The sequence below is a fragment of the Centropristis striata genome, chromosome 19, assembly GCF_030273125.1.
Source record: "Centropristis striata isolate RG_2023a ecotype Rhode Island chromosome 19, C.striata_1.0, whole genome shotgun sequence".
In the NCBI taxonomy this organism is placed as follows: Eukaryota; Metazoa; Chordata; class Actinopteri; order Perciformes; family Serranidae; genus Centropristis; species Centropristis striata.
Window position 1 is genome coordinate 29,869,350 of NC_081535.1, and position 11,779 is coordinate 29,881,128.

The window sequence follows — 11,779 nt, forward strand, 5'->3', positions numbered from 1 at the left end:
ATTAAGAACTTATAAAAAACAGCTATTTACTGAAAAATTTATTTTTTCCCCAGAGTGTTTATTTCTAGAATTGATTGATATGATATATAATAATATAAAATACTCTTTAATTAATTTAGTTTTTAGGAAAGCAGCCTTCTGAGGACATTTCAATAGCTATAAAGATGCTCTATCCACGTATAAAATCTACAAAAAAATCACTACATTTACTGCCGTACGAGTATGATCTGCCTTCTAAAATCACTCAAAAAGTGACCAAAACTTGTGTTAAATGTTGATATTTGTGTCAGAAGCTCTTTATTCTCCATGTGTCATTTAAAATAAAGCGTTTGCACTAACCAGATCCTGTTAAAAACATTAAATTCTGCTCCTCAGAGACACTGTGAAGACATGATTGACTCTGCTGAGACGAAGAATCTGTATATTTAGAATGTGGGGCAAACATTTTTTCCCGATATTAATAACACTTGTAGTCACTCGGGAAAGTGTTGTATATATAGATACAATTTTATTTCCATTTCTGTACAATAAATTATCAAAGGAATTGATTTTTTTCTGATTTCTGTCATTCTAACTGTGTTATTCTGCACAAAGACATTTTTTGTTGTGCTATTTAGCTTTTTTAATCCATTTTTTTTATTTGTGTTGCTCGGTAATTTTAATTATATCTTATTTGGTTTTTTTTTGTTTTGTTTTTTGGGGGGGGGGGGGGTATTTTTCTTAATTTTAAATCAATTTAATGGTCTGTGTTATTTAGCTATTTTTAACACATTCTATTTGTTGTGTTTATCCAATTAAAAACAAAATTATCAGTCTCCTCATACAACTGATGCCATTATAACTGTGTTATTCTACACCAAATACTTTTTGAATTGTTCCCACTTAATTGTTATTTAGTTATTTTTGATCCATTTGATTTTTTGTTTTACGGAGTAGTTTTTTGTTACATTTCATTTATCATCAAGCTATTTTTATTTATTTTATCAATTTGTGTATTATTTACATTTTTTATGATTTTATAGCTATATTTGATTAAATTTATTTTATTTTGTGTTTTTGAATAGTTTTCATTATATTGTATTTGTTGGGTTATTCCAAGATTTTAAAAATAATTTATCAGAGAAATTAGTTATTTTCTGATTTCTGTCATTCTAACTGTGCTATTCTGCACAAAGGCATGTTTGAGTTGTTCTGATTGTGCTGATTCCATAGAGCTACAGGACTTATAGATTTATACAGATTTCATATGTTGCAGTGAAACAAGAGGACAAAGGGAGGAGTATGTAAAAAGAGTAAAAACTCTGAAACAGCTCGTTGGGGTTCAGACGGCGTCCAGATTTCATGGAAGTCATGGTTCCATACATCAAGTAAACTTTTTGAGGGTAATTTTATGTCTTTTTTGGTCATTTTACGTCTTTTTTGTGTCTCTTTTGGAAATAGTATGTGTTTTTTTGGTAAATTTTCCGTCTTTTTTGGTCAATTTATGGGTTTTTTTGGGTGTTTTTTTGTAGTTTTGTGTCTTTATTGGTCATTTTCTAGCTTTTTTAGTATTTTTTATGTCTTTTTTATTAGTACATATATTTTTGGTAATTGTATTCTTTCTTTTTCCTTTTTTTATGTGAAGCACTTTGTATTACATTTCTCTTGTATGAAAAGTGCCATACAAAGTTTGATTGATTGATTGATTGTCTTCTTTTTGGTAATTTAATGTCTCTTTTTGGTCATTTTGTCACATTTTTGTGACATTTGTATTTTTTTTGTGACAAAGACATGTTTTAGTTGTTCCCACTTCTAGTCATGATTGTGCTGATTCCACAGAGCTGCAGGACTTATAGATTTATATAGGTTTTATATACTGTCGACAAAATTGAGGTCAAGTGTGTCTGGGCTTCAGAGGGTTAACTAGATTTGAATCTGGGTCATTCAGTGTGAAGCTGCTGCCTGTAAACAAGTCAGCAGAGTTTAGAAAGGACGAGGCGGAGAGCCAACACCGACCGGCAGCACGAAAACACCGAAAGCAACTTTCACCGAGGGTCAAACAGCCGAACAGCAGCTTAAAAACTAACTGTATGCGTTTATGAGCTGTGAGGAGTCAAAGAAATCTCCAGAAAAGAAAAGTCTCCAGAAACATAAACGTCTCCGGAGACACAATAAAACAATTGAGACGAACGCAAAAAAACAAGCGAGTCTGCTTTTCTGTCTGAAGCCACAAATCACAGCCGGCTCTCCACACACACAGGCCTCACACACACTCACACACACACACACACACACACACACACACACACACACACACAGAGGCCTCAGCAGGCCTCACACACCAACTCTCCATAAAACCAGTTTCTATCTGAACTATCAGACACTCAGAGACACACTGAACACACGGCTCCATACCTTCAGATATCAGCAAATAAAATAAGATCCGGGTGGTGTTTTTTTTTTTTATCCCGTTGCCACACAGACACACACACACTCTCTCTGCGGCAGGACAGACTGAGAGGCATGCAGCAGGACGGTCAGAAATAGAGGGACACACGGGGGTCTGCAGCCAATCCCACACAGTGATAACGGACAGACTATAAATATCTGCAGGAGGTGACAGGAGCGGGGGAGGCCGGGACACGGGCCTCTACCGACTAATTATTCTATAAAATCACAAGAAAATGAGTTACAAGTGAAATAAATCCAGATTTAAAGTGTTTTATGACTTTCTGAGCTGTGTGGTGGAGTTGTTTTTGACAGTGTGTGAGTGTGAGTTGGGGTGATAACAAACGCCGGCTGTTCCAGACTCCACTGCACATGTGCAGATCTGCAGAGCATCAGCTGTCCGCGGTGATTGACAGCTGCAGCTGAGGAGGAGGAGGAGGAGGAGGAGGAGGAGGAGGAGGAGGAGATTCTCGATCTGAACCCTCATGTTTGTCGTCACTGTCAGCTGAATGAAACGTTAGCATCATTAAAGTCAGCTGTGCAGGAAATGTTAGTTTGTAAACGTGAAGTTCTGCTGAAGAGGATCAGGGTTTGAGAGGAGGAAAATAATGAGGAGGGGAGAAAATGAATTATTCACTTCAAGAAAAAAGTGGAAATGTAGAGAATAAAGTCACTTTTTGAGTTGGTAAAGTAGACTGTGAGCTACAACCTGATTCTCTTCATGAAATAATTCAATATTTTCTTTATTATTATCTACTTTATTATCGTAATTAATTCAATATTTAAGACTTTATTCTTGCAATTAATTTAATATTTACGACTTTATTCTCGTAATTAATTCAATATTTTTTTACTTTGAATCTTGTTATATATACAGTTTATATTTTTTTGAATGTGGCCCCTATACTCCATCGTAGATTAAACCCTGATAACTTAAATATCTTATTAGTTTCATCAGTTATCAGTGGTGAAGGAACTTGACTTTACTTCCGGTACAAACCTTACATTTTTTCCAGTTTTATCCAAATACAGAAACTTCTTTGTTTACCTCTAGAATAGACTGATCATTCATTGTAAATGGCCGTTCCCTAAGCTCCTTCCCTGAACGGGCCTCGTCCAATCATACCTTAGCAACCGTTACTAAGAGAAGAAGGTCCGTCAAGCTTTGAGCTCTGAGCAACAAGGTGAAACTGTCTGACACCAGGTAGCTTCAGAGTTTAGGGAGGGAGGAGTCATTTTTTCCCTTCCAAAACTCAAAAAACAAGAGGAGCATTGCTGGCTGTGGATTAAACAGTTTGGGAGAGCCCACTCTGACTTAATATCTCCAAGTATACAAATATGCTCCAATGTAAGCTGTTAGATAGCAAACATGAGCTAACTGACGATGGACCAACTGTTCGATGAGATAACCCAAACCGGATGTAACAGCTATGGTTCCTGTCCTGTAGTATTCTTACCACTACTAGTGCAGAACTAGTCCAACAAACATATGTTGATGACACCGTGTGTAAAATGAACATGCTAAGCTAGCTAGCATGTTGCTAGGAGCTTAACATAATACAGGGCTGTACAGTGCTAGTAGCTAGCGTCACTGAATCCCACATCGGCCAGCTATTAGCTAACATTATGTCAACATTTTACATTTACTACTAATATAAATGGTCACGTTATGTTTCCAATTTATGAAGTGGTGTGAAACTAGTCTGACTTCTTAACTTTCAAACCGTATATTGTTTTAACCGTGTACGTTAGCCTTGAGTTTACCAGAGTCTGCAAAAGGATGTTAACGCCGGTGAATTAGCCGTGCGCTATCACTTTCATGGATCGGTCACTTTCATCTCCTCGCTGTAAAACAATGGGGGCTGCTGATATTTTCTGGGGAAGTTAGATGTTTCTTGGTAAGCCAAATAAATAACACCGTTATCAACAATCATTATCAACACACTGGTACCGTACTTCTGTTCTTCACAATAAAATACAGTACAGTAAAAATACAGATGAACTTTTAAGTTTGTCGCCTGAGCGTTCTTACTGCTTTCTCTCATCAGATGTACTTTCATATTATAATTTACTTTTATAAATCTCCATGTACATAAATGAAATTTCACACAGATTGTTAAATATGTATTTAATCAATTATACCTACACTGGTGGTGGCGATCTTATTCAAAATGATCGTGAAACACCAGAAAGTGCGGCATCGCAGATGTGTCCGATTTGGGATAGAAGCGCTGAACGGTGTCCGGTGTGGGATACAGACTTAATACTAATATAAATGGTCATGATGTGTTTCTAACTAATAAAATGGTGTGAAACTAGAGTCTAACTTCTTGTCTTCAAATCGTATATCGCTTTAATGTCGCCGTGTCCATAATTCCCAATTGGTAGAGTAAAAAGGCATGAATGAAATGTCATAAACACATGGGGACCTGGTCTTCAAGGATGTAGTGAAGTTTGCTGATAACAATTTGATTTACTTATTTTATTGGCTTTGTGATAAATGGGCTATGGTAAAGTGCAATGTAACTGCGCACAAAACTTTAAAGTGCATATGGTGTGACCGCAGTGTAAAAATACAGATGTAGCCTATAGCACATGCTACATCAGTCTTTGCTATGGAGGAATTACCATCTGGGCACCAGTGAAATCTTATTTTACATGTTTTCTAGAGAGTAGCCTACAGATGAGGTGTTGTAACTAGTTTTTACAAACCAATGATAGAGATTTTATTAACCTCTGTAGCACCAGTGCTATAAGCAAAATAAGCTAATGTAGAGCCCTGTACTGTATATATTAATGCTAAACATAACGTCCCAACAGGCCATTATGAACTTATTTCATTTTAATCTTTGTAGCATTTTGTGAATGGGCAGTCTACCTCTCGGAGCTAACACATCGCCGGTTCGCTCCATGGCTGCTGACTGTCCTGGAAGCTTGTCTGGTATAGCAACCGTAACTAAGGGGGCGGAGCTTTTGCAAACGGTCAATAGGGCCGTTTCCACTACTGCCCAATACCCGGAATGAGGCGGGTCTCACTGGCCGAAACGCTCCTAATTTGAATACGAGCAGTCCAGAGTGGACTTTTTCTGCCCTGTTGAAGAGCAGGGCCTTTTTTCTCCCCTGACAACAGCCTGGTTACTTATTGGATACAACGCTAAGCAGGATGTGACGAACTAAGCGCTATGAGAGGTAGTAGCTACACTACAGTGTTCCCAACTTAGTGACTTTGTTGCTATATTTAGCAACTTCTCAGACCCCTTTAGCGACTATTTTTCAAGAAAGCGACTGTAGACAAATCCAGCGACTCCTTCTTAACGAAGAACCGCCGTTAGTGCCAGTTAGCTCTGTAGCAGTACAGTGTGTATGTGCTGCTGCTACATGAGGTGTTCACTTAGCGATCTCTGTTTGTTTACAACAAGCACCAGACACTCTGTGCACAATTAGCGATGCCGGTTAATTCAGGATCTCTGTTTATGATCAGCGGAGACGTTGTGCATAATTAGCCATGCTGCTTTTTTTATGATCAGCTGCTGACTTTGTGCACAGCTAGCGATGGCAAAAACCATATGTCACCTCCGGAGTCTCTAAATCCCTCTGGGGACTTACTTGTAGTGGAGACACACAGAGTGAACGGACTTTTGAGAGGGTGTGGCCTGAGACTTTCCCGGTGGCCACTTTTCCCCCCAGTGGAAACATGATTTAATCCCACTCACCTCTTCACTCACTTCGAGGATGGATGTTTGTTTCTGTTGATGAATCAGCTCCTCATCGACTCGACTAGCTGCTCAGTTTCAATACATCATCTGCAAATATCTGGAACACATTCCTCACGTTCTGAGAACTCAGATGTGTTGCTCAAATGTAAATTATTCTCATATAACAGAGGTAAAAGTCGCAATACTCTCCTGTAGAAATACTCTGTTAGAAGTCCTGCATTCAAAATATATTTAAAATACCAAAAGTAAAAGTAGTAGTTATGTAGAATAAAAAATTACTCTATTATAATTATTGATGCAATCATTTTTTAATTACTTTAATTTTGCAGCAGGTAAATATATATTTTAAATAATTTCCATACAGCTTGTAATTTGGTGATATAATAAATATAATTTTACTATATATTTTTTATTGTCCTATATCAAATAAAGGCAGTAAAAACTACTAATAAAAATATATTTAAAAAGGTGATACGTTTATAAAAAAGCATAACATAGAATACTCAAGGAAAGCACAGATACCTGGAATTGTACTTTTATTATAATATAATTAATGATGCATTAATGTTTTAATGACTTTAATTTTGCAGCTGGTAAAAGTAATACATTATAGTTGTTTTAATATATCATTTATCATTTCATTATATTTTAAATTATTACTCTGAATATTCAAAGTGACTGAAGTTATTAAATAAATGTGTATACAAAACAAATGTATAAAATATTATCTGATATCTATGTAAAAGTGAAGTTAAAGTAATAAAGTATTAGAATAAAAACATATTTAAAGTACCAGTTAAAACTACAAAATGTGTAAAATATGAACTGATATCTAAGCAAAAATAAAAAATATATTTAAGATACCAAGAGAAAATTTACTTATCATGCAGAACATTTTTAAATTATAAATTCATATTATTAATTATAATTATTGATGCATTCATATTTCAGATACTTTAATTTTGCAGGTGGTAAAAGTTAATTCATTTTAATTTATTAATATTCTGCTTGTCAATTCACTCATCTGCTTTAATACGTTTCAACAAATTAAACATTATACAATTTATATTTATTTGTTATATATATTATTATTATGAAAGTAAATATAACAGTAAATATAAATTTTATACTTTACACATCTGAAGCACAATAAATAACATTTAAATGCCGTTTAATATAAATCTAAACCTGCAGAAAATTCAAAGAACCTCAAAGAAGTTTCAACATATCAGACACATTTTTATAGCTAAAATAAATCACAAAATATGTAAAACTTTGAGATAAAATAATGAGAAGTGACAGGAAGCAACACGGAAAAAGGATTTTTATTCATGAACTGTTTTTACAAGCAGTCCAACACGCAACTTCCTACCTGTCTCGAAAAACAAAAAACAAAACAAAAATAAAAATCATCGAAATAAAATAAAATTTAATAATAATCATTGAATAATATTATCAATTATATAATCAGTATTATCATAACCTTAATGGCAACAATAACCCAAAGCCAGTAGTATCTGTGTTTGTCTGTGGCGTCTGAAAGAAAACAAAGAAAAAGAGTTTGTGATGGTGAAAAACCGGAGATTTCTACAGCGAGCGTGGAGGAGAGAGGGAGGGGGAGAGAGGGAGAGAGAGAGAGAGAGAGAGAGAGATAGACAGAGAGAGGGAGAGAGCTCCCCACGCTGCAATAAATATGAAAGAGCAAAGAGTCCTGTATTCAAACAAAAATAATCATCTGGAACTCGCAGGTACAATATCTAAAGTCTTTATGTGCAAGATTTGAGCTGAAGTCTTCACCACAAACAGTTAAAGTCACATCGAAACCCCCCAAAGACCTCCCCGAAACATTTTGTTTTCTACATTAAATCTTTTAAATAAACCTAGAGCATTTTTGTCATTTCATATACACATATATTTATATATACTTTGATTTTTTTTCCTATATGCCATCCTTTTTTTTTTGTTGTTTTTTTTTTGTTTGTTTTTTTGTTGAATTGTCTTGTGTTGAGCGTGTGTTTGAGCAGAGTGTATGACCACTGGAGAAAAAAATAACTAAAATAAAAAAGTCCACAGAGAGAAGATGAAGCTACGGAAGCCCAGAGAGGGGAAAAAACATGCTGCGGATTTATTTCATGAAGTGTGATTTAAAGTGATTTCTCTGCTTTGTTTTGACCCGAGAACAGGCGGGAAAAAGGTTTTACAGGTTCATTTTAATGAAAGAAATTTGAAATAATTAATATAATATATTTCTTTAATTTTTACATTTCTTAAGAAAAATAATTGGGAAAAATAGTTTTGGCAGGTGATTTTTTCATTATTTGGCTTTTTTTCTTTTTTTACAATCTGTGAAAACAGAAATAAAAAGAAGTTTTGCCAAATTAAGATTGTTTTTTTCTTAAGATCAATAGTGGATCATTAATATGATCATTTTCCTTAAATAAAAAAAAAAGTTGAATTTGGGTTCCATCCGTCAAAAAAACAGGTAAAAAGAAGTTTTTGGCAAGTTAATTATTTTTTTCCCTTTTTTGAAGTTCCTTAAATCCCATCTCTGTAAAAAAAAAAAAAAAAAAGTTGCCAGGTGGAAAAAAAAATTGGCATGTGATTTTTTTGGCAGGATCATTTGGGCGGGACTATCAAACTATTATCTTTCCATCTGTGATGAAAAAAAATCATCTCAGTTGGGAAAAAATTGTCACACTTATTTTTCGAAGTTTCTCATTTTAGCCACAAGGCGCCCCAGTAATAATTTCCTGCATGCATTAAAACTTTTCTGTAAGAAAACATTAATAATGCTTTTTGTCCTTTTCAGCTGTCGGGGCGGCGGAGCACTGCTGCCTCTAGTGGCCATAGTGAGTATTACAACAAGAAACACTTTGAAAAATCATCCTGACACAAAACAAACGGTTTCCAGAGATGGAAATAAATTCAAGGAACTTTAAAAAATATCCTGCAAAACCTTTCTTTCTATCATAAACTCAGGAGAGAAAAATCAACAACAATTTAGATAAAACTTAGAAAATAAATCAGCAGATTGTTTTTCTGGCCTCTCGTGACAAACAAACAGTGTGAAAGAAAAAAGCTTTTAGTCGAGAGCTGGATGGTGTGTCAAGAGTCCCTATGGCAATGTGGTGGAAAGCCAGAGCGTGCACACACTCACTCACACACACACATCTACACGCACACACACACACGCACTAACACACACCTCCTCTCCCTGGAAAAAAAGGTTTGGTCACAGTTTTGCACCCTTCAACACGACTTCCCCCTCAGAGTCTGTGTGAGAGGAAAGGAGGCTTCCCATTGGTTCCACTCGGTCAGCAGACAGTTATTTGGCACATTTAACAACTATTAAGTAACACATTGGGCTAAAAAGGTGCAACAACATAACTCTTAATGAAAACAATAAAAACCATTTTGGTTTACAAAAATAAAAGACACCTTGAGAGGTGACAAAATTTCTCTATAAGACGATAATAATATCTCCCCCTGACTGGTTAAAGGCTACAAAGAAAGAGAAAATAAATCACAATGCACCCTAATCAACCCTTTTCCTACCGCAGGTCTCACGTCACAGCTCTGGAAATGCATGGACATCACAGACGAGGACACGGAACTGCATGTCGAATAAAAACCCTGAAATTATTAAATGAATGTCTCCAACAATAAGAATCGGTTGCTCCCGTCCGCCGCCGCCGGATCCTAACACGGTTCGGTTTGTGCGCGTTTCTGCCCTTCAGGAGTTCAAACGTCTGAACTGTGTCACATTTATGAAAAAAATATAAAATAACTGGACTTTGAGGGAAAACGCCACCCTGAAACACTAAGAAAAACAGACGCTGCTGATGCAAGTGTTTTGCTAGATTTTAGTACTTTTTCAAACAGAAATGTCCAAAAAAACGTTGCAGCTTCTAAATATGAAGATTTGATGCTTTTATTGTGAAATTTCATAGGGAACTGAAAAATTTGAGGTTTTTGGACATTTGGTGGAACAAAACACCAAATTATAAACCGAATAATCAAGAAAATAACTGCTGAATTAATCAATAATTAATTAATAATTAAATAAAAGTGTGCATCTTACTTGCATTTTCCTGGAAAAAATGTCTTTATTTGCAACTTTGGGACATCTGTTTGAGCAAAAGTAGTTATTTAAGATCAAATTATGAATCAGGAATATTAATTAGTTGCAGCCCGACTGAAAAAAAAAGATGCATTTCGATTAAATACTTGTTTTTTTCCTGGTAAAACTACTTTAATTTGTTTTCTCGCTTCTTTAAAACTACCTGGAGGTTTAATCCTGCAGCTGAGGGTCCCTGCAGGGTTTGCAAAGGCATTCTGGGAAATGCAGTCTCTAACTCCACCAGTACAGAACTACATGCAGATGAGGCAGGGTGCGGTAATGAGTGCAAAAACAAAAACAAAAAAACCCTTCATAATAATAACAAAACAAAAAAAAACAACCTGAAATGCCTCAAACATCAGAGAGATTATCTGTATATAAAATGCCTCTATCAAAGTTCTGTTTGGTGTATTTAAAGGGACAGTACGCATTTATTGACGTGTGGTTGTATGAGTGTTTATCAACAGTCATTGTGTTATTGACAGTAGACGGAGGTCTGCAGGCCCCCAAGTCAGAGATACTTTATATTTAATTTAAATACAGTTTCTCTTTAAAGCCACCAGACTCCATTGGTAAAAACAGCGATTTTACCTCACAGAACACAGGAGTAGCTGGTTTACCGCTGCCTCGATTTGTTACAATGTTTGTGTTATTGTGTGACTTTAATGAATCCAAACTAACTTTTTAAAAGACCAAAGTCACACAATAACACCAATAAAACCTTAACAATCGAGGCAGCAGTAAACCAGCAGCGAGGTTGTCGAGGTTGCAGCTTCTAAATATGAAGATTTCATGCTTTTATAGTGAAATTTTATAGAAACCTGAAAAATCTAAGGTTTTTGGAACAAAACACCAAATTATTAATCAAATAATCAAGAAAAAAACTGTTGAATTAATCAAAAATGAAAATATTTGCAGACGGACTCAACAGAATGTTGCATTTTGTAAATAAAAGTGTGCAACTAACAAAGTAGAGCAGTAACTCCTGTTCTGTGAGGTTTTTGTCAATGAGTCTGGTGTCACAGATTACTGCTTTAGTCTCCCTGGAAACGTAAACAGGGCAAGTTAAAGTGGTTAAAAATATTCTAAATATAGTGTTCACTTCTTTTCCAAACTGAGGGCATGCCAACCACCGTTTACCGTCATTAACAAACTGACAATAATTAAAAAATAACCTCAAACAACCTCACTTTTATAAATCCAAACTGTCGCTTTAAGGGTGGGGTTTTCCTTTAATTAATTAGCTTCAGCTCTTCTTCTTCTTCTTTTTCATCCTCTGCCTCTCTCACACAACTCACTAGAAAACTGTAAACCTATCGAGGACGCTCCACGTGAGAATTAAATCGGAAAAAAGCTGCGACGCACAAACGTACACGGAGGCGCAACATTTGGGCCCCTTGGAGCGGTTTTTCACACTGACACAGTCCGACTGAGGTAACGCAGCGCTGTGATCGAAAGCTGTTAGACTCCTCCCCTCCCTCCCTCCCTCCCTCCCTTTAATCCCACCCCCTATTCT

At 35.7% G+C, this 11,779-nt stretch overlaps 1 protein-coding gene across 1 annotated transcript in view; it reads right to left on the minus strand.

The window, feature by feature from the left end:
• Positions 1–11,251: 11,251 nt before the first annotated feature.
• The window catches only part of grk3 (G protein-coupled receptor kinase 3), a 94,409-nt gene continuing 93,881 nt past the window's right edge, over positions 11,252–11,779 (minus strand). The window contains exon 21 of the mRNA XM_059357630.1: positions 11,252–11,779. This exon is cut by the window's right edge and continues 1,276 nt beyond it. The gene's annotated coding sequence lies outside the window, so the exon portion shown is untranslated.